The 21,875-nt window shown below is 45.0% G+C and overlaps 1 protein-coding gene across 16 annotated transcripts in view; it reads right to left on the bottom strand.

The window, feature by feature from the left end:
- ARVCF (ARVCF delta catenin family member) overlaps positions 1-21,875 on the bottom strand; it is a 552,351-nt gene that overhangs the window by 441,845 nt on the left and 88,631 nt on the right. For all 16 annotated transcript variants that reach the window (XM_035098127.3, XM_035098131.3, XM_035098129.3 and 13 more), the window contains exon 2: positions 17,555-17,608. The gene's annotated coding sequence lies outside the window, so the exon portion shown is untranslated. The remainder of the gene's footprint in view (positions 1-17,554; positions 17,609-21,875) is intronic.

Below are 21,875 nucleotides of genomic sequence, written 5' to 3'. Positions count from 1 at the left end.
GTATCACTGTCGGAACACAAGTACAGTACATTACCAAAGATAGCTGTGCAACTGATTACAGAAGAATAATCAGTTGTTGTGCAAGCTTCTGCTAGGGAAGCTATTGTGTTGAATTCATTTGCTGTTTCTTTCAACCTGGAAAATGGGGTGACTTGGTATAAATGTATCTTGCTAATTATCTCACCCACTCTCTTACAGTGATTTTTTTTGGGTAGAATTGCTTTCACCTTGCAGAAACCATTTTGATCTGCCAAATGTTTAAAAAAGGTAGTCTGACGTGCACACACGAGAAATCTTTCATACAAGTACTCACAGAACTGTAGAGTTGGAAGGGACTGGGGCTGGGCACAGGGCCGTCTTAAGCGCCCCTGGTGCCGTGGAGCGACGGATCCCTCCGGCGCCCCCCCCCGCCCCGTTTCCCAGCACGGTGGGCGTGCGGGTGCAGGGCGCAGGGCGCAGCGCGGCTGCCACAGGCGCTGCTGCGTGGCGCCGCGACGGGCGGGCAGGCACAGCGCGGTTGTCGAACCGGCAGACCGGCCGGCCAGCGGGTGGGCACAGCTCGTGGTGCCGTCCTGGCGGGCCGGCGCCGTGGTGCCCTGTGCCACTGGGGGTCTACCTAGAGCCGGCCCTGGCTGGGCGATATATCAATATATAATTCAAAACTGGTTTGAAGACCATATTGTGATAACTGTTTCATCATTTTTGACCTGGCAACATATCGCAAATCATGATGTGTGTTATAGTTGGGCAATATATCATCCAAAACTGTTTTGAAGTTTATATCATGATATCAGTTTCATCATTTTTGACCTAGTAATATATTGTGAATCATGGTGTGTGTGTGTGTGCGTGCATGCACACACACACACACACACACACACTACACAAAAATCACAATGTGGGGAAAACCATGAAGCCAGCCAATGCCTCTACATAGCTCCATCCTTATTTCAGACATTGTGATAAATCGGTACATTGCAATGTTTAACTGGTGATATATCACGATGCTGAAAACCAGATATCGCCCAGCCCTAGACCGTACCCCAAGGATCATCTAGTCCAACTTCCTGCAATGCAGGAATCACAGCTGAAGAATCCCAGACAGAGGGCCACCCACCATCTGTTTAAAAACCTCCAATGAGGGAGAGTCCACCACCTTCTAATGTAGTCCATTCAAACCACTGTCAAACAGCTCTTGTAGTTCCTCAAGCTAAAGGAACCCACCTGAACTGAGAAGGAGGGTGGGCCACAGCAGCTGTACCACATGATCAACAGCTGATTACATGACTCAGATCTAAATAAGTAGACCTGGAAAGGCATAGCCTTCAGTCACAACTGACTCCTCACTCCCCAGATATTGATTGTGCAACGTACTGTTGTAACATGTAATAATACTGAAGCTTCATAATGCACCTTAAGATCTTTCCTCAGGTTTGAAAGGTTCTTGCCTTTCCATTTCTTTTTCCAATCTAACAGTGAAGGCTGAAGCATAGCTCTGTCATAAACCCAAGCCCAGTCTTTTTCTTACACAGACAGAGAGATACCCCGACTATGTTTCAGATGAAAATGAATTGTGTTCTAAGGTAGAGTCATAACACATAATGCCAAGACCATAATACTGCCTCTGGTAGCAGTGCAAGCACTATAAAATTTGGTACCATGAATCACCTTGTGAGCTTACTGGACGATCATACCATCATGCATCAAAAACATGTAATATAATAAACGCTGGAGCCATAACTTAAATACTGCAGGTAGACTGTCCTGCCAACTTGCAGTATGACCTTCACAACAAGGTTAGAAAATCATCAGCCAAGACAAACAAGCCAATTTTTCCCCCTTTTTTTAGCAGCTTGCAACAGGCAAAGATCTGTAAATCTAGATAATATAGATAGAGCTGTTGAGTCCTAGCAAGGCAAAAAGAAAAAGAAAAATAGTTCCCTTTCATTTTTTGGAAGAGGTATTTATCTCCATACGTTTCGATTTAAACGGAAGGTCCTTTTCTTTGCCCTGAAGAATAAACAAAGCTTCGGGGCACTGAAGAAAGTTCTGGAATAATACTCTCTTTATACTTCAAATGTCAAAAGATCTTTGGAGAACGTTGAGGGAAGAAAATCCAGATCTGTTCAGGTTTTAGGTCGCTCTCCAGAGGTGCGCGGGGAGCGCTGGCCTGGTGCCACCTGAACAGCTGAGAGGCGCAGCGTGGCGGCCCCAGGCTCGCGCTCCCCGCACGCCTCGGGGCCGCCTCCTCCGTGCCTCTCAGTTTTCGAGCAGCTTCAGGCCGCTCTCCAGAGGTGCGCAGGGAGCGCGAGCCTGGGGCTGCCTCCTCGTGCCTCTCAGCTCCCCGCGCGCCCCTCCTGCCCGCCTCACTCACGGGGGGCGCCGGAGGGATCTTGGCACCAGGGCGCCAGATATGGTTAAGACAGCCCTGCTTGCATGGTGCTACACACCCGTCAAACGTCTAACTTCATGTTCTATTCCTACTTAAGTCGGAAGGTCATCACTCATTAGCAGAACATATGCCCTTGCATGCAGAAGGTCCCAGCATCTCCAGACAGGGATGGGGAAAGACTCCAGGCCTGGAATCCTGGAACGCAACTGTCAGTCAGTGCAGACAATACTGAGCTAGACGGATTCAGTGTAAGGCAGTTTCCTGTGTTCCTGTGTACTTCTCTTCAAAATGCTACTTTTTACAAATCCATGTCAAGCTGTGCCTAATGCCTGGCTGAATTTATATACTTGTGGTGTTTCAGATGCATATGAAAATGGCACTACTCAACTTTTTGCAAATAAAAAGGAGCAAAGCTCCTTTCTTAGGCATCACATTCCTGTGTCAGTTACAGAATATAATGAGCCTTTTGGAGGGGGGGCAAAGGGAGAGGCAAGGCTTTGCTGCAAAGTTAATCAAAACAGATTACTGGGAGTAGGATCCCTTGGGGGGAAAATATGACACTTTAATTGCAACTTTAATTTCCAAACAGTAGGAGGCTACAAAGGTTGTGGGGGGGCTCATTTCAGAACATGATATTTCCTACATTTCTCTCTCCTCTCCTCCCCCCCCACCAATTTATATGGTTTGCTTTTATGCAAATACCGAGATGCAAGACTACTAAACTAATGAGGACTTTAGGCCAAAACAGGGGTGACTGGAAGGAATGTAATCAAAAGGGATGGGGATGGAGTTTACATGAGCCGGCAATAAGAGAAGCAAAGTTGTAAAATGATTCTGACGCAAGCGTTTACAATTTATGCTTTCCTCATAAACCATTCATTACTCCAGATTCTTTCACTGGGAGAAGAATATAAAACTAATCAGCACTTGGTTCCAAACTGACAAACAAAATTTTTCATGATGGAGGGGAGCCGCCTAATTATCCTAATAGCTATAAGCTAAATGCTGATTAGCCTCCAATGCAGCAAATCAGTTCTTGGGTTTTAAGAGTGGAATTCACAGGACCCTGGAACCTGCAGGAGATGGGGTGGAGAGAGAGGCACATTTCAGGGGCAACGTGCCAGCGATGGGTGAGGTCAGAGAGAAAAATTAGGTAGAGCATTAATGGGAGAGAAGTCTCTATTGCAGCAATGTGGAAGCCCAAAGATTCTACACACACACAACCTCCCCATCCTCCATCAGGCAAGTTCAGCCAGCCAAAAGCCTTTAAGGACGTGGAGCAGAGCAGGTGAGGGGACATGGCCTTGGGAGATTCCCCAGGAGTCAAAACAGAGAGGTTAAGAGGACCGCATCCATTCCCCCAATCCCAAGGTTCCTCTCCAAACAAGTAATGGGGCCTCTCTGCCCTTTGAAAGGGCCTGAGGCATCATAAGAAGAGCCTGCTGGATCAAGCCAGTGGCTCATCCAATCCAGTATCCTGTTCTCACAGTGGCCAACCAGATCTGGGCACCTGTCTGTCTCTGGAGACAATGGAAGAGTAAGCCTTTGAGGGTGAAGTTAAACCACTGAAGAATTACAGCGCCTGCTGTGGTTGTAGAGACCAACATGGGAGCATATGAAGGGGTACGGTTTTGCTGCTACAGATGCACCATGGCGTTGCTTCTGTGTTCCTCCCAGCAGTCTTTCCTCCTCTGGTCACTGCTGTGGCCAAACAGACACCCCAATGGGAAACCCAGAAGCAGGATTTGAGCACAAGAGCACTCTCTTGTCCTGAGGTTTCCAGCAACTTGCATTCAGAAGCATTTCTGTCTCCAGCTGCGAAGGCAGAGCATGGCCATCAGGGGCAAGCAGTCTTTGACAATCCTCTCCTCCATAAATGTATCTAGTCCTCTTTTAAGGCCAAAATGTTCGTCATTGTTGCAAAATGTTCGTCATTGTCTCAGCTCAGCATCCAGTGCGGGCAAACTAGTCGCACTTCTCTACATCCGCCTCTGACTACAGCTCCCATCAGTCTCAGCCAGCATGGCCAACAGTAGGGAATGATGAGAGTTGTAGTCCAGCCAAACAAAAACAAAAGCCAGAACAAAAAGAAAAGCCACATTGGCTAACCTGGTTTATCTCATGATGCAATTTGTTGGTCTTTAAGATGCCACAAAGACTGTTGCTGTTTTTGCAACAGATTTAATGCAGCTACCCCTCTGAAAATTCATTTTCCAAGGCTTCTAACCTCCCCATTAGTGGAATGCTCTCCCCAGGGTGGTTCACCTGGTACCTTCATTATACACCTTTAGAGAGCCAGTGTGGTGTAGTGGTTAAGAGTGGTAGACTCCTAATCCGGGGAACCGGGTTCACTTCCCCGCTCCTCCACATGCAGCTGCTGGGTGAGCTTGGGCTAGTCACACTTCTCTGAAGTCTCTCAGCTCCACTCACCTCACAGAGTGTTGTGGGGGAGGAAGGTAAAGGAGAATGTCAGACGCTTTGAGACTCCTTCGGGTAGTGATAAAGCGGGATTTCAGATCCAAATCCAAACTCTTCTTTAGGCGCCAAGAAAAACTGCCCTTAACATCGTTGGGTTTCTGATGGACAGTTGTTTTAAAAATGTAACTCTCTTTTTAATTCACAAAGTTAGCTACTTCTGCATGCAAAGGGCATATGCCCTAAGTATGCAAAATGCCACTACTTTCTTTGCGTGTGGGCACCATTTCACTCCCAAACTGGTCGGCACTCAGCCACCCGAGTTTGCTATTAGAGGGAACCATTATTATCCATTATGAGCAAAATGTTTAGAGAAGCCCTCTTAAATCTCTCTCCTTGTCAAAGGGAAGGGAGGAACTGACCTCTGTCCCATCCCTTCTTAATGTCCGTTTAACGGTTTTACATTTCAGAGCATTGAGAAATTTACTACTCTGCATAATAGGCTAGTTTCAACATTCAGTGGCTTCCCAATTAGAAGATAAAAAAAAACCAGGCACTTTCCCAAATCATCAAAGTTAGCAGAAGAACCACAGGGTACTATATAAAGCTTGATATATGTGTCTCTTTTGCTAATTAAGAGAAGGTATGGTTAAAAGGGGTGTGTGTGGAATGATTGGTCCTGTCATGCTAAATTAGTCTAGATGAAAAGTCTGCTTTTGGGGGGGAGGGGATTAACACAAAGAATTCCTTGAGCCCAGTGTAAAGGTAAAGGTAAAGGGACCCCTGACCATTAGGTCCAGTCGTGACCGACTCTGGGGTTGCGCGCTCATCTCGCATTATCGGCCGAGGGAGCCGGCGTATAGCTTCCAGGTCATGTGGCCAGCATGACAAAGCCGCTTCTGGCAAACCAGAGCAGCACATGGAAACACCGTTTACCTTCCCGCTGTAGCGGTTCCTATTTATCTACTTGCATTTTTGACGTGCTTTCGAACTGCTAGGTTGGCAGGAGCTGGGACCAAGCAACGGGAGCTCACCCCGTCACAGGGATTCGAACCGCCGACCTTCTGATCAGCAAGCCCTAGGCTCAGTGGTTTAACCACAGCGCCACCTGGGTCCCAGTGTACACGGTGGTGGGTGGTGGGTGGGTCCCAGTGTACACAGCAGGATTCCATGTGAAGGGGTCCCCTGTCTTCAAAGGCAATAGGCAGGAGGTATCATGCTGGATGTAGCATGCTGGTTGGGGTGCAACTACTGTGCTAGCTGCCTGGCAGGCAGGACCTTGTCGCTTTTCAGGAGGCAGAGGGAGCAGAGGGGAGACTGGCATGGTGCAAACGCACCCGCGGGGACACCATATTGGCTCTGCTGCTACTTCTGCACCACACTGCTGCTGCTTTCGCAAACCCACCTTTTGGGAAGATAGCAAAGCAGCTCTCCCGTGCCCGTTGACTCACTTTTGGCACTACAACTAAACTAGTATTCAGCAAAGTGGGTAGTTAAGCAACACACTCTTGATTTAGAACATATAACAGGCTTGAGGATTGGGTGAAGTTGGCCTTTTACCCATTCCCCCTCACTCCAAAATTGCTTCCTCGCAAGGAAGTGGTTCTGACACTTTGTACCAGATGTCAAGCATTTTAGGGACAGAGTGGGGAGAATCCAAATGATGTTCTGACCACCTTGCAGCCTGACTGTCTCCCTCAGTCTCGGGCTTGGGGCTGAGGACACAGCCAGGCTCGTGAGTGTGGAGGACTCTCATCTGCAGGTCATCCAAATGAAGCTGAATGGAACAGATGAGAGGAAGCTCTTCTCCACAGCGTGCATAGTTTAAATGTAAGGGTTGCTACCAGGAGGTATGGCGAGGGCCACCAACTTGGATGGCTTAAAAGACTTTTGTAGTTCCGGTTTCCGCCTGCAGGAATGGCGGACCTGTTTTCCATCTCTCTGACCTTCGTAAGGAATTTGGCGGTTGCTAGGGGAGTAAATGGCAACCCCCTACCCTCTCCGGGGGTTACGGAGAGGGGCCGCTGGCCCGCGATGCCCCCAGACCCACTCCGACTGTTTTTGGAGTGGGGGGAGCTTGGGCTGAGCACTTACGAGGGCCAGGACTCCCGGACGCTAATCTGCATGGCGGGGATTTCCATGGTTAAAGAAGATAATTAGGCTTAAATCTATGGACATACTTCAGAAGGAGGGGAAGAAGCGCTGTTTACTGCTGAGAAATTTATGCTGCTGAGGGAGAGGAGTCAAAGACTGTATTGCATCTGGAAGAAGGATTGATGGGGACGGAGCGATAAGGGAAGTGAGTTTTTATTTTTATTTTCTTCATATTGTTGCCTCGTACCTTCCCGGACGCGATGCCCTGGCTTGTTTGGAGTGAAAGAGAAGCAAAAGACTGTGTGAGTTGAACTTTATAACTGTTGTTACTGAGCATATTTTTTAAAGATGTGGAGTTGCCGATGAGAAAAGCCCCCCCCTAGTCGGACGGAAGGAGTTCTGGACGCGCTCGGAGGATTTATGAGCTGTGACGCACTTTAAATTGGAGCAGCGACCTGAAGCTAAGTTCAGCTATAGGGCAAGGAGATCCATTAATTTACCAAGAGTTTATGGTTTGATGTTTGGGTCTCCTGCCTGGAAAAGCTGTAAATTCTATAATGATCGTAAATCTTCATGGCTATGAGAGAAAACGAAAGTGATTTGAGCTTTTTAAGATGGCGCTGCTTCGAGCTACTTTGACGCAACAGGGAGCTCCATTAAGAAGATTTATGGGGAGGCTGGACTGATTAACTCACACAGGAGAAAGAACATCTGTGAAACTTTGTTTGATATTTATCTCAGCAGCTGGGAAACAATCGGATGAAAGTGGAAAACATCTATGTGACTGTAAGGGGAAGATCTGGATTATTATGAACTTGGAGGACGATTTGAACTTTAGAAAAAAGACGGCAGTGGACAGTTGCGAGGAATTCCCAATTTCTTGAAGCATGGGAACCCAAATAAAAAAATTCTTTAGATGATTTGGCATAACATTCGGTTTGATTGATATATATATGTGTATAATTTGAAATATTGAATGTGATATAATTGGTTTTAATTGGAAAATTAATAAAAAAATATTTTTTTTTAAAAAAAAGGATGGCTTAAAAGGACTAGGCTGTCCATGGCTTCTAGTTATGAATGGCTACACTGCCTTCCAGGATCAGACCAGTAATGCCTCTGAATGCAAATCCACAGGGAATGGGAGCAGGAGAGGGCTGCTGCCCTAATGGAGTGGTGAGGAAGCTTTTCCGCCCCAAGGATCACACTCCATTCTTTCAACGTCTTCATATTAATAATAAACACTGAGGTCCACCTCCGAGGGCCTTCTGGAGGTTCCTCACCATGAGACGCAACCAGGCATAGGGCCTTCTTGGTAGTGGCACCTAGCCTGTGAAAAGCCCTCCCATCAGGAGATAAACAACTATTTAACTTTTAGAAGACATGTGGAGGCAGCCCTGCTCAGGGGAGTTTTCAATGGTTGATGCTTTATTGTGCTTTTAATACTTTGTTGGGAGCCACCCAGAGTGACTGGGGCACCCCAATCAAGTGAGTAGCATATAAATAATAAATTTGTTGTTGTTTAAAAATTCCCCATACCTGCTTCCTGCTTTGCTAGCCTATTTCTACCTGTCCTGGGAAGGTGGAGTCCTGACTGACACCCTCTGCACCTGCTAGTATTGATGAAGAGGCCAGAGACCATCGTACCTGTGAGTCCTGCAGGAAGCTACTGCTCAAGATACTCTTGAGGAGGAATGGCGGAGACCATCTCCCCAATCCTAACCCTTCCAGGGAGGAAGAAGAAGAAGACATTATAGATTTACAACAGGGGTTTGAGGGAGGTAGCAGCTCAGAGGCAGATGAGGGGGAAAGCTGGGAAATCGTGGGAGAGCAGGAACAACACCCACCTGACACATTGTCATTAGAAAGCATCCCAGACCCTCCATCTCCCAGAACCCAGTGAGCCTTAAAAGTAGGAGAGCAAAGAGCTCAAGAACAGAAGGCACATAGCAGCACCCGTAGAGGAGACGATGAGAATGACAAATGAGGAAGTGGGAGAGACGGGGAGTGGAGATTCACTCAGGGCAAAGCCATTATCCAAGAGGCTGCATTCTATAGCCTCTCTCTGTAATGATTGAAATAAAAATGGACGGTAAGAAACTTTTCCTTGTCTTTATACTTTCCTGGGCAACCAGCCGGGAGCCGCTGACAGCATCACGGCACCTAGGAGCTTTTTCGTTGGAGTGAAGTTTTAAATTTTGGAGATGTTTAACTTCTGCTGTTATTGGTATTACATTTTTGCATCTTTATTGTTATAACTTATTTGACGTGGGGATTGTTTTAATTTAATTTTATACTTACTGGGGCTTTTTTTTTTCATCGTTCATGACAAAATTCTGTCGCATTTTTGTGTGTGATTATGCACATCTTTTGACACAAGCCGCCTTGAGAATGATTTAACTATTGAAAGGCAGCACACAAATAAATGACAAAGATAGATAACTGGTTGGGAAACCATGATCCCTGATTATGCAGTGTACATTTTTTGCTCAAACTGCTTTTAACCGATTATAACCCGGTCAATTCATTGGCTGAATGCGGCAGTTCCCATCTGTACTCCTTTCGGGGAGAAGCAACAGAGTGCAATGGGACATGCTCCGTGGGCTGCTATATGATGCGCAATCAAGTGGAAAGGGCGGCAACTTGCTCATCTGGCGCTTTCAGAGACAGCCTTGGCTATATGATCCACAAAAGCAATCAGAGCAGCACAGCTCATTTTATGGAGCAGAGGAAATTGACAGCTCCTTCCATCCCTGCTCCCTAGCTGCACATCTCTGTGGTGCTGGCTGTCATGGGCCTCTTGGCCTCAGCGGAAACGGGAAATTCTTTACCATTTCTGGAGATTACAGACCGAGGCCCCAAACGGCATGATCAGAGTTATGCCAGAGCTTTTGCAAGTCTGTTGTTCATTTCACAAGATTTATATATTACTTGATCGTTTTTTAAAAGACCTCGAAGGGTTTTACCAGGAACACATGCACGATGACATTATCAGTAAAAACAACTATTTAAAACATTAGATAATTAAAATCAACGATGATATAAAAATCATATTAAAACACACACATTGGCATTCTACATATCTGGGAAGGCTAACTTAAAGAAAAATGTTTTAGTAGGCATTGAAAAGAGTACACAGCAAAGGAACTTGCCTGACATCAATAGGCAGGGAGTTCCAAAGTGTAGGTGCTGCCACACTTAAAGAACAATTTCCTACAAATGCAGAATGAGCATTCTGTGGCACCCAAAAGAGCACCGATTCCACAGATCAAAGTGGCCGAGTGGACTGGGCATATATGGGGCAAAGCGGTTGTCCAAAGCAACTACAGTGGTACCTCGGTTTACAAACACAGTTGGTTCTGGACGTCTGTACTTAACCTGAAGCAAACTTTCCCATTGAAAGTAATGGAAAGTGGATTAATCCGTTCCAGACAGTCCATGGAGTACTTAAACTGAAGCGTACTTAACCTGAAGCGAACTTTCCCACTGAAAGTAATGGAAAGTGGATTAATCTGTTCCAGACGGGTCCACGGAGTACTCAACCTGAAGCGTACTTAACCCGAGGTAGGAGGTTACAGTGGTGCCTCGCTAGACGAATTTAATTCGTTCCACGGGTCTTTTCTTATAACGAAAAATTCCCATAGGAATGCATTGAATTTTTATTGATTTTTTTTTTTTGCCCATAGGAACGCATTAATTGAATTTCAATGCATTCCTATGGGAAACCGTGATTCGCTAGACGAATTTTTCGTAAAACGGATTCGTCTAGCGAGGCAACCTCCGCTCGAAAAATCATTTCGTTAAGCAGGGCATTCGTTAAGTGAGGCACCACTGTAATTGGTTCCGGAAGTCCGTACTTAACCTGAAGTGAACTTTCTCATTGAAAGTAGTGGAAACTGGATTAATCCATTCCAGACAGGTCCGCGGAATACTTAAACTGAAAATACTCAAACCGAGCCATACTTAAACCGAGGTATGACTTTAGAGGGCATCAGGGCTGGCATAGGCTGCTCTTTTGGCAAAGGGGAGATTGCAGAGGAAGTCAGATTTCAAAAGAAGCATTGTGGATAAACTAGAAAGCAAATGGAATTGATATGCCAAGGAAAGGAGGCTTGGTTAAAGAAAATAAACAGAAGGCACGTGATGAGCCGAAATGACACCGGGGACTGGAAAGGCCCCAAACAAATCCATCACCAACAGAAGAGCTCCCAGCTTAAAAGCTATAAAGTCACAGGCTGCTCCATGAATCATAATTCACAATCCATCGCTGCCATTTAACATGGAATCCCTCCAACTGAGCCTAGCAACAAAGAAACCCCGGCAGACTGACTCCTAACCTAAATACCTTGAAGCCGCTGCACTTTTAAGGGTAATAAATGCTAGCAAGACATATACTGGCCTGAGATAATGCAATAAAAGCAATAAAAGTGATTTAATTCTCCTGATGGGTCGTTGATGCGAGGAGACATGGAGGCAACGGCGGCCCAGCCCACCTCAGCTGAAGGATTGCTTCTGTCAGAAGAATCAACTGGCCGGTGGTGTGTTTGCAACAGTTTTACGTTGGGGCGGAGGGGGGCATTTTGCACGTTGGCCAAGCAAACAAAGAGGCTGTGTTTTGGGACCTGGGAGAAACTGGATTCAGGTGTTATTTAAAACCAAGTCTGCACCTTCCAAAAACAATGTGAGAAAACAGTCATCCTTCAAAACCTGCATTTATCTGGATTTTGCAAAGCACTTCTCCAACCAATGTTTACAGAAATGCATTGTCCTGGACTGGCTGAATGTGGTGGGAGGCGCCAGCTGGGGAACCCCCCAACCCCAGGGAAGACGGCTCACAGCCAGGGGAGTGGTGGTGAGACCAGTGCCGGATTTAGGTATAAGCTAAACAAGCTATAGCTTAGGGCGCCACTCTCTTGGGGGGGGGGGCCAAAAAAATTAAAGGAAAAAAAACTGGATGTACATTTCCAAAATATAAGATAAAAAACAAATGCTCCATGCTCCGCCACCGGGGGCGGAGAGCAGGCATGCTGCCCCCAGGGACGTGGCACATGTTTTGGGGGTGGGACACACCACGCGCAGGGGCAGGGCACACGTTTTGGGGGCGGGGCAGGCAGCCGTGATGGCACCCCTGGGATCGCGCCACCCAGGGCACCCCATCCCCACCGCCCCTATCTTCCTACGCCCCTGAAACTACATACAACAACAGTGTTTTGTGTTGTGTAGGCTCCTGTGATATAAATAATGGGCCCCACATGCTAGCCTGCTCCCTAAAATTGTATTTCAGTTCAACAATTACTTTGATAAAATACATATTTTGTTATGTGCAAATGGCTTTAGATACCTGTTAGGTCCATAAATTACCATATAGCATATATTCAAAAACAGCAACAAATTGTTGTTGACAAAGGACAGCTAGACATATAAAGGGACCCATTACCTTCAGTAGCTTAGGGCCTCATCAAACCTAAATCTGGCCCTGGGTGGGATGATGATGAGTGGTCAGAGGGAGAAGAGGGAGCAGACTGGGAGGAGGAGATGTCAAAAGCTGAAGAAGGAACAGGGTTTAGTGAGCAGGGAGAGGCTGTGGCAGAGAGCAGTCCAGAAGCAGAGGCAGAAGCAGAGGGGGTTCTAGAGGCAGAGTGGAGGCAGGCTGCTGAAGAAGACAGGGGGTCTCCCCCACCTACTGTGGCCAGCTCCCCTCAAGCCTGGTCTCCTAGAACCAGAAGAGGCATGAAGAGGGACGAGCAGAGGCAGATAAGACATCGGAGTCTCAGATTGCTTGGAAAGGAATCAAGAGAAGAAGAGCCTTAGAGAGTGGTGGGAAGCCAGGGACCTTCAGTCCTCACAACTGCCTCATTGGGGCAAGAGCTACTAGGAAGAGCTGCTGTGCTCACTAGGCCTGCACTGCTTTGGTTTCTTTGACACCTTCACTGAGACCTTGTGCATTATTGCTGACTCGCTCCCAACACCGGCCCTAACATGTGTCTTATTAGAGGAAAGTGTGGATAAAAATGAACAGTTTAGTTAAAACAGCCACACAGATATGCATTACATCAGGAGAAATTGCTTGAAAGGTGTTTACATTAGTCAGAACTGCCTACAAATTATTGGGAGAAATTTGCACTAAAATGCTGAAGGGTTTCCATGAGGATTTATTTTTTAAAAATAAAACTGCTGCAGAAAATGTGGAAACTGCAAAATGAGAAACAGATATTGACAGATCCTTCGATTCCCAGTTGCATCATGTTTTTACTCTGTGGGAATATACATTTAGGGCTCGAGCTGTTTGATGCAGCTTATTATCAATTCATAACATGCACACATATCATCAATTCATAATGTGCATTGCTGCCAGCCCTGGAGGGGAGACAAGAGAGCCAGCTATAAGTCATCTAGCCTGCTGAGAAGACCCCTTGCCCTCTGAACTGCGCTGAAGCCAGTCCTTGAATGTAGCAAGTTCAGCACCTGGAACTTTATCATCAGCTAACTTTCGTTTTTGCTCTTTACTTGTGTATTTAAGTCTAGATTATTTCTTTTGCAAAGCGGGATTCCTCCTGCGTCTGCTAAATTATGCCTTGAAACACAATCAGAAATAAACAGCAAATTGCAAGAACTCGGGCCAGGAGGAAGATGAATTTCAAGTAAGTCTTCAGAAGGTTTTATTTATGTAATGATAGGATGAATTCAAATAGGAATCAATTCCAGTATGATAGAGTGAGGCAAATAAAAATTAATTCCAGTGAAAAAATCCCAGGACAAGGCCCTGTTTCGCTAATTCTTCACCAGCAATGTTTTAATGGTCAGAGTGTACCAAGTATGTTTGCCTTCATTGAAACATAATCAAGCACATTTTACCCTCTTTGAATCTCCAAACCGTTTTTGTTTGTTTTTGTTTTTTGGCTGGAACACTGAGGATATGATGGGACAGGAGTCAGGCAATTTCTGACTATTTGTAACAGGTAGATTCTGCAGGCTGCATCCAACATTTTCTTGTCTGCTGGCGCAAAGATTGTTGCGCTATCAGGTGGGCAAGCTGTAATATTGCACAACAGAGGAGTCCAATGCAATGGTTGTGCTAGCAGAAACTCATCATGCAACAGACTGTGCCGTCTATTATCCAACAAATTTACCAGCAAACCACTTTTATGCATTCCTCTATGCAAGTTGTAACTATGCTCTCCTGGCATAGAAACATTCCGCCAGTGGAACAAATGTACCATTAAAGGACTTCCACTTAGCACCACATTGGGGACAACCCCTATATCCATTATTGCATGTCCACTTGCATAAGTTGGCATGCCAGTGGGAAAACATTGTTGGATATACAGTGGTACCTTAGTTGTCAAACGCCTTGGTTCCCAAAAGCCAAAAATCCAGAAGTAAGTGTTCCGGTTTTTGAACTTTTTTCAGAAGCCAAACGTCTGATGTGGCTATTGTTTTCAGAGCACCTGCAACCAATCAGAAGCTGCACCTTGGTTTTTAAACATTTCGGAAGTCAAATGGACTTCTGGAACGGATTAAATTTGGCGCTTTTGCTATTGCTATTTATTTATTTTGCGTTTTTGTTTTGGAGGCTTTTTCGGTTAATTTGTTTTTGTGATTGTGTGGACCCCAGTTTAGCTGCTGATTGATTGGATGACCGATTGACTGTGAAAATGGATAAAAGCCAATCCAAACAATAACTATCATCGGTGCAGGTAAGAAAAAAATTAATTTTAATTTTTATCATCTACAATACTGTCTTATTTATTTTATGGTACAGTACATTGATTATTGCTTTCATTTTATGGGTCAATGGTCTCGTTAGATAGTAAAATTCATGTTAAGTTGCTGTTTTAGGGACAGGTAGGTAGCCATGTTGGTCTGAGTCGAAACAAAATAAAAAAAATTCCTTCAGTAGCACCTTAAAGACCAACTAAGTTTTTATTTTGGTATGAGCTTTCGTGTGCATGCACACTTCATCAGATACACTGAAACAGAAGTCACCAGACCCTTATGTATATTCAGAGGGTGGGGGGTGGGGGCAGGAGTTCCACAAGGAAAAACAAACCATTTACCACTTTCAACTGGAGTTACTGAAAAACCAGAAAAATAAAAAACTCTGCAACCTTTCCAACCTACAAGCTACTAATCAAAACAAGATCAACAACATTGTCAATCTTTCACAGCAAACACTCAGCCCAGCTGAGGAATCCGTCCTTTCACGGGGACTATCATTCTGCCCTGCCAAATCCCCATACATGATTCAGTTCTGCGGGGACCTGGAAGCATTTTTCCGCCGTTTACGCCTGAAGGAGTACTTTCATCACACACAAGAACAAGACAAAGTAGAACAAACAACATCCCCACAACACAACACCTCTCAACTTACTGGGGAACAACAACCACCCTCCAAACGCATTAATGAACAGAACATTGACCACCAACTACCACTGAAAAGATGTTACACAAAAAGGGACTCCATGTGGACCCCTCCTGATGGACGCAATACCACACTAGATCTGTACATCATCACCCCCACCCTCTGAATATACATAAGGGTCTGGTGCCTTCTGTTTCAATGTATCTGATGAAGTGTGCATGCACACGAAAGCTCATACCAAAATAAAAACTTAGTTGGTCTTTAAGGTGCTACTGAAGGAATTTTTAATGCTGCTTTAGGGGTTGTTTTTAAAAGCCTGGAACAGATAAATCCATTTTGCATTACTCTCTATGGGAAAGCGCGCCTTGGTTTTGGAACGCTTTGGTTTTGGAACGGACTTCCGGAATGGATTAAGTTTGAGAACCTAGGTACCACTGTAGTTTTAACTTTCCTTGTAATAAACTCTAGCGAAAGCCCTTCCATGGATGGAAAGTACTTACCCCCCCTGTGAAGCATAATAAGCCATCTTGCCCTGAGATCTTGGGTCCACCGATCCCCACTTTGTCTAATCTGACTGGCAGGCAGAAGTCTTTCACACTAGTCATTTATATCATTTATTAACCATTTGCACAAAACAAATCTCTGAGTCGTGTACAAGTCCAATTATATAGCAAACACAACAAAAATGCACAGAGCAATGAAAAGCAAAGGGTTGCATCCAATGCGATTAACTTAGGTGCATTAATTTCTCCTCCCAGTACAAAAGCATCAGATATGAGCCCAATATACATAAACCCATCGTTAAACGCAAAGATAAAATCAATACAACATTTAAAACAAAGGTTAACTAAATTGTTTGTCTGGGTAGGCTTGCGAAAACAGAAACATTTCCAGCAGGTGTTTTGAAACAGTATAGTGGCTCTGCTTGGCCCATTGTCAATACAGTGGTACCTCGACTTACGAACGACTCGACAACCGAATTTTTCGATGTACGAATGGGGCAAATGGCCGCACGCTTACGAATTTCTCGACATCTGAACAGAAACCGCGGCGGTTTTAGATAGGGTTTTTTCGACTTACGAATTTTTAGATGGGGTTGTTTCGACTCACAAATTTTTCCATTTCCAATGCATTCCTATGGGAAATCGCGTTTCCATTGGCGCTTTTCGACCTAAAACGAATTTTTCAACCTACGAAGGTGCCTTCAGAACGGATTAAATTCGTAGGTCGAGGCACCACTGTATCTTCTACCTGATGCAGGGAATGACCCTGGGACCCTCAGCATGCAAAGTGTATCCTCAGCCATTGAGCTATGCCCCTTCCTCTACAAATGTCCCATCACTGCCTAGCCTTCTCCATTCATAAGAAACTGCCTTAAACTAGTCAGCCTAGTTCAGTATTATCTGCTGCACTGGCGACCTCTCTCCAAGGCTGAAGGCAAAGGTTGTTTCCCTTCACGCGCTCCCTGATCGTTTTAACTGGCAATACCAGGCATAGCTGCCAAGTCTCCCGTATTCCCCGGGAAATCCCTGTTTTTCCAGCTGTTCCTAGCTGAAAAAACGGATTTTTTTGTTTCCCCTCGGTTTATTCTGGCACGGCGGCCATTTTTGAACTGGGCGGAGCATGCTCAGAAGCGACTTTTGATGCTGCTCTGCCCAGTTCCAAAATGGCTGCAGTGTGACTTCTGGCGCGGCGGCCATTTGGGAACTGGGCAAAGCAGCATCAAAAGTCACTTCTGAGCATGCTCCGCCCAGTTCCAAAATGGCGGCAGCGCTACTTCCGGTCTGCTACTTCCGCCCGGTCCCTTATTTCTCCGACAGCAACTTGGCAGGTATGAATACCAGGGACTGAACGTATGATCTTTTTGCAGGCAACATGTGTGGCCATCACACCTAACTCTGACTTGGTTCCAGACATAGAGTCCTTGAAGAACTATTTTATTTATTTATTTTTATTTTTATTTGTGTTGTGCTATTACATTCATATACCACTTTTTCTGGCAAGGAGCTCTTCCTGTGGTATTGATGTTGGGCTGTTTCCTGACCTCAACTTCTGGATTATGTTTTGGACCAAGACTGATTCTCTGTGCTTGACCTTGGCTTGTTGAGACTACACCACAGCTTGAACTCTTGCCTAAGTATTTTGGTAAAAGACTTTACCTTCTTTGGACTGAGTCCATGAAGGCGCTTCTTAGAACATGACATTGAGTTATGGTCTCTTCCAAGGGCACCATTCACTCCAAACTCATTGCCTTGTCTTTTCTGTTAATGAAACATACTAAATGTTCTTACCTTATCAGATTTCTAACTTGAGACTGGCTCCACAGGAGACGAAGGAGGAGAATTCTGGAATGACAAGTTAAAAAACAACGCCATTAGCCTAAAACAGAGAAAGCACATATTTGGTTTTTTTTACTATTTTGTGCATTACGTTTCAAACTGAAGCAGTACAGACATCATTATTCCTTAATTTGGCACACCTTGTATCTTCCCCAACTCCTGCACTTCTTGAAAAATATGGGCAGCCAGTATAACTAATGACAGAGTTAAAAGAAATCTGTTACAGCAGGCATGTCCAACAGGTAGATCGTGATCTACCAGTAGATCACTGGACGTCTGTGGTAGATCACTGGTAGATCACTGGCTCCCTCCAAAGAAGCTCAACAACTTTGGCTCCCTTAAAAATGCTCAACATTTTAGCCCTTCACCCCCCAAAACAGGGTTTTCTTCCCACCTCAGAAAATGCTCAACAACTCTGACCTGAACCCCTAAAAATGGGCCTTCCTCCTTCCTAAAAAATCTCAGCAACTTTGACCTGAACCCCTAAAAAAGAAGGCTTTCCTCCTCCCTAAACAACTTTGACCTGAACACCCCAAAAGGGGGTAGATCACTGCCAGTTTTTAACTCTGTGAGTAGATCGCAGTCTCTTCGGAGTTGGCCACCCCTGTGTTACAGCAATCTACAATAAATTTTGGGAAGCGGTTCATCCATTTGTTCCCCAAGAGGTTTGGGTGCCTCTTGAGATACCATCGCTAAACTCAGCACGAGGACCCCCAATATGGGGGCAGCAGGTTTTGTTGATGTTGGGGTGCCACACCAGACGCCATTTTGTTTTTTAAATAATATATTTATTGATTTTATAACAAACAAAAACATACAGAATACAAAATACAAAAATACAAAAAACACAAAAATAAAATTCCAACTTTCTATATCTTAATTCAAATCTCACTGTTGACTTCCTCATTCCTCCTCCAACTGCGTTACATTGTAAATCATCTTTAGTAATTTCTACATCTTGACCTTAAACTTATTTTCCATTTTAACTTAGCCCTTTTTATATTATATTATCGTATCTTAATATATATTTCAAATCCTTTTCCAAACTTGTAACGACATCTAAATATATTCACTCCTCTACATTTTATATTTCTACAACCTCTCTGTACCTCCTTCACTTCAATTAATTCTATCCAATATTATGCTTATTCTTTAAATAATCTTTAAATTTCTTCCACTCTTCTTCCACCGCTTCTTCCCTCTGATCCCGGAGGGATTGGGATCTGGGGCCAGACACCATTTTGAAGAAAGATGGCGGGCTGAAACATCACTTGGGTGAGACTTAGTTCATTTTTTGGTGGACGTTTGGCCACCTCTCAACAGAACATCACCAAACTCAGCATGACAGTTCCCAATATTTTGAATTGATGATGGTACAAAATGTGACTTTGTGTACGTTTCTGAGCACAATTCAAAGTGTTGGTGCTGACCTTTAAAGCCCTAAACGGCCTCGGTCCAGTATACCTGAAGGAGCGTCTCCACCCCCATCGTTCTGCCCGGACACTGAGGTCCCGCGCCGAGGGCCTTCTGGCGGTTCCCTCACTACGAGAAGCCAACTTACAGGGAACCAGGCAGAGGGCCTTCTCGGTAGTGGCACCCACCCTGTGGAATGCCCTCCCACCAGAGGTCAAAGAGAACAACAATTTCCAGACCTTTAGAAGGCATCTCAAGGCAGCCCTGTTTAGGGAATTTTTTAATGTTTGATGGATTTCTGTATTTTGGTGTTTTGTTGGAGGCCGCCCAGAGTGGCTGGGGGAACCCGGCCAGATGGGCGGGGTATAAATAATATATTATTATTATTACTATTATTATTATTATTATTATTATTATTGGCATGACTTTGTCTCATTTTTGCTTTGTTTTGATTATTGCAAATCACAGGCAGTCTGCATCAGTCTACCTAGTAAGTTCATGATTGCGGTCAGTTTTGAGTCTGGGATTTTCCTTATTCGCATTCTTAGCCTGGACACTTCAGTATCTTAATTAGTTCCACAATCAATGCAATTAAAATCTCATTCATCCAGTTTTTTAGAGCAGGAGAGTCACTTTTTAACACTATAGTCTCTTCATTCTTTTTTTAAATTTTTTTTTAAAGAAAAATCAGAAGAGCAGGTGTAGGAAATGTTTGGCCCTCTCCGTATTGCTGAACTACAACTCCCATAAGCCTCAGCAAGCATGGCCAATGGCCAGGAATGAATGGAGTTTTGGTTCAGCAAAGCCTAGAGCAGGCATCCCCAAACTTCGGCCCTCCAGATGTTTTGGACTACAATTCCCATCTTCCCAGACCACTGGTCCTGTTAGCTAGGGATTATGGGAGTTGTAGGCCAAAACATCTGGAGGGCCGCAGTTTGGGAACGCCTGGTCTAGAGGGTCAAAGGTTCCATGAAAGTACTTTCGTGACACCAAAGCAGGCTTTTTTATAATTCAGAGAATCTAATATTTCACTTTTTAAAAAAACAAGCACGCTTTTGTCCCCAAGGGATGCAGAAAAGTATCTGAAAGTGTACCGGGAAATGTCCTCGGGGACTGGAAGCAAGATTTAGAAACATGATCTTTACAATGACTAAACTGCATTATATATATATAAATTATTTTTTGCTGCAGAGCTAAACAGCAGGGGGGTTGGGAGGTGGAGGAATGTGACATGCAGGGAAGTGACAATGTGACGGGGACCACAGCGCCACCCTCTAAAATGGACAAAAAGCATACTGCAGCTTATCTGCCCAGTCTGGCTGGCTAGGTTTGTTAAAGAAACGACTGCTGGCCTGGCTGACTCTGTATAACTGCTACTCCAGGTTCGGTTCCTCTACCTGAGCAGATCTTCCTGAGAATGCAAAAGGCAGAGATTGGCATCCTGGCCAAGAAAAATTCCAAAATCCAGAGTACAAAAATTCAAAAATCCAGAGTAACGTACAATACCTTTATAACAACCAAACAAAAATTGTCACAAAATAGCAAGCAAGCTTTTGGGTTCTCTGAAGTTCTTTTTTATTACACTGGGTGTTAATTAAGGGGGAGTGGAGAGAAGAAAAGTTGGCTTGGTCTCCATTTTTTGATTGAGAACAGTGCCGATGTGACATAGTGTCAGGCCAGGGCTTTGGAGACCGAAGTTCAAATCCCTGCTCACTGGGTGAACTTGGGTCACCAATCAGCTCTAGCCAAACCTACCTCACAGGGTTGTTGTGAGTGTTAAACAAAGACAGTGGAGTCTCCTTCTTTGGAGGTCTTTAAGCAGAGGCTTGACAGCCAATTGTCAAGCCATATTTGATGGTGTTTCCTGGTTGGCAGGGGGTTGGACTAGAAGGCCCTTATGGTCTCTTCCAACTCTATGATTCTATGTACACCACATTGGATTAAAAAAAGTAGGATAGTAATGTAGCAATAAATAAAAATAAATATTGCCTGGCTTTAACACCAAGCTGGATTTTTAAAATTCCCTTTTCTCCTGCATCGCTCTGGAAAACTCAAGAACTTGGTCACTATTTTGTGACCTTTAGGGTTGGTCCTGATAAAGGTATTGTGCTACTGCAGATTTTAGTATCATTCTTAGGAGAAGCTAATGAATGAACTCGCCTTGCCCCTCTCCCCTTCCTTGCCTTGCCTAGAACTTGATCACCAACCCATCTTGGACCATGCCATCTGCCTCCAGCCATTTGGGTCCTTGTATCCCATCTGAAGAGGGGACCCAGGTGGCGCTGTGGGTTAAACCACAGAGCCTAGGGCTTGCTGATCAGAAGGTCAGCGGTTCGAATCCCTGTGACGGGGTGAGCTCCCGTTGCTCGGTCCCAGCTCCTGCCCACCTAGCAGTTCGAAAGCACGTCAAGTGCAAGTAGATAAATAGGGACCGCTACAGCGGGAAGGTAAACGGCGTTTCCATGTGCTGCTCTGGTTTGCCAGAAAGTGGCTTTGTCATGCTGGCCACATGACCTGGAAGCAATACGCCGGCTCCCTCGGCCAATAATGCGAGATGAGTGCGCAACCCCAGAGTCGGTCACGACTGGACCTAATGGTCAGGGGTCCCTTTACCTTTACCTATCCCATCTGAAGAGCCTGACTAATTGCCCATCCTCAACCACACTGATTGCCTCAGAGCTCACCAGGTTTTGGTCAAATTCCTACATCAATGCACACAGCTGCTTTAAAGAAAACATGGAGACATAGATCGGGTCATGCATATCCAACATGTGTACCGTAGCTACACATGCCAGTTTGATTGAGGGCTCCTCCAGATGTCCTGTTTTACTGAGCATTCATCCTGATGTGCTTGCACAAA

This window comes from Zootoca vivipara, chromosome 16 (genome assembly GCF_965207765.1).
Source record: "Zootoca vivipara chromosome 16, rZooViv2.hap1.1, whole genome shotgun sequence".
In the NCBI taxonomy this organism is placed as follows: Eukaryota; Metazoa; Chordata; class Lepidosauria; order Squamata; family Lacertidae; genus Zootoca; species Zootoca vivipara.
This window is presented reverse-complemented; position numbering and strand designations above follow the sequence as displayed.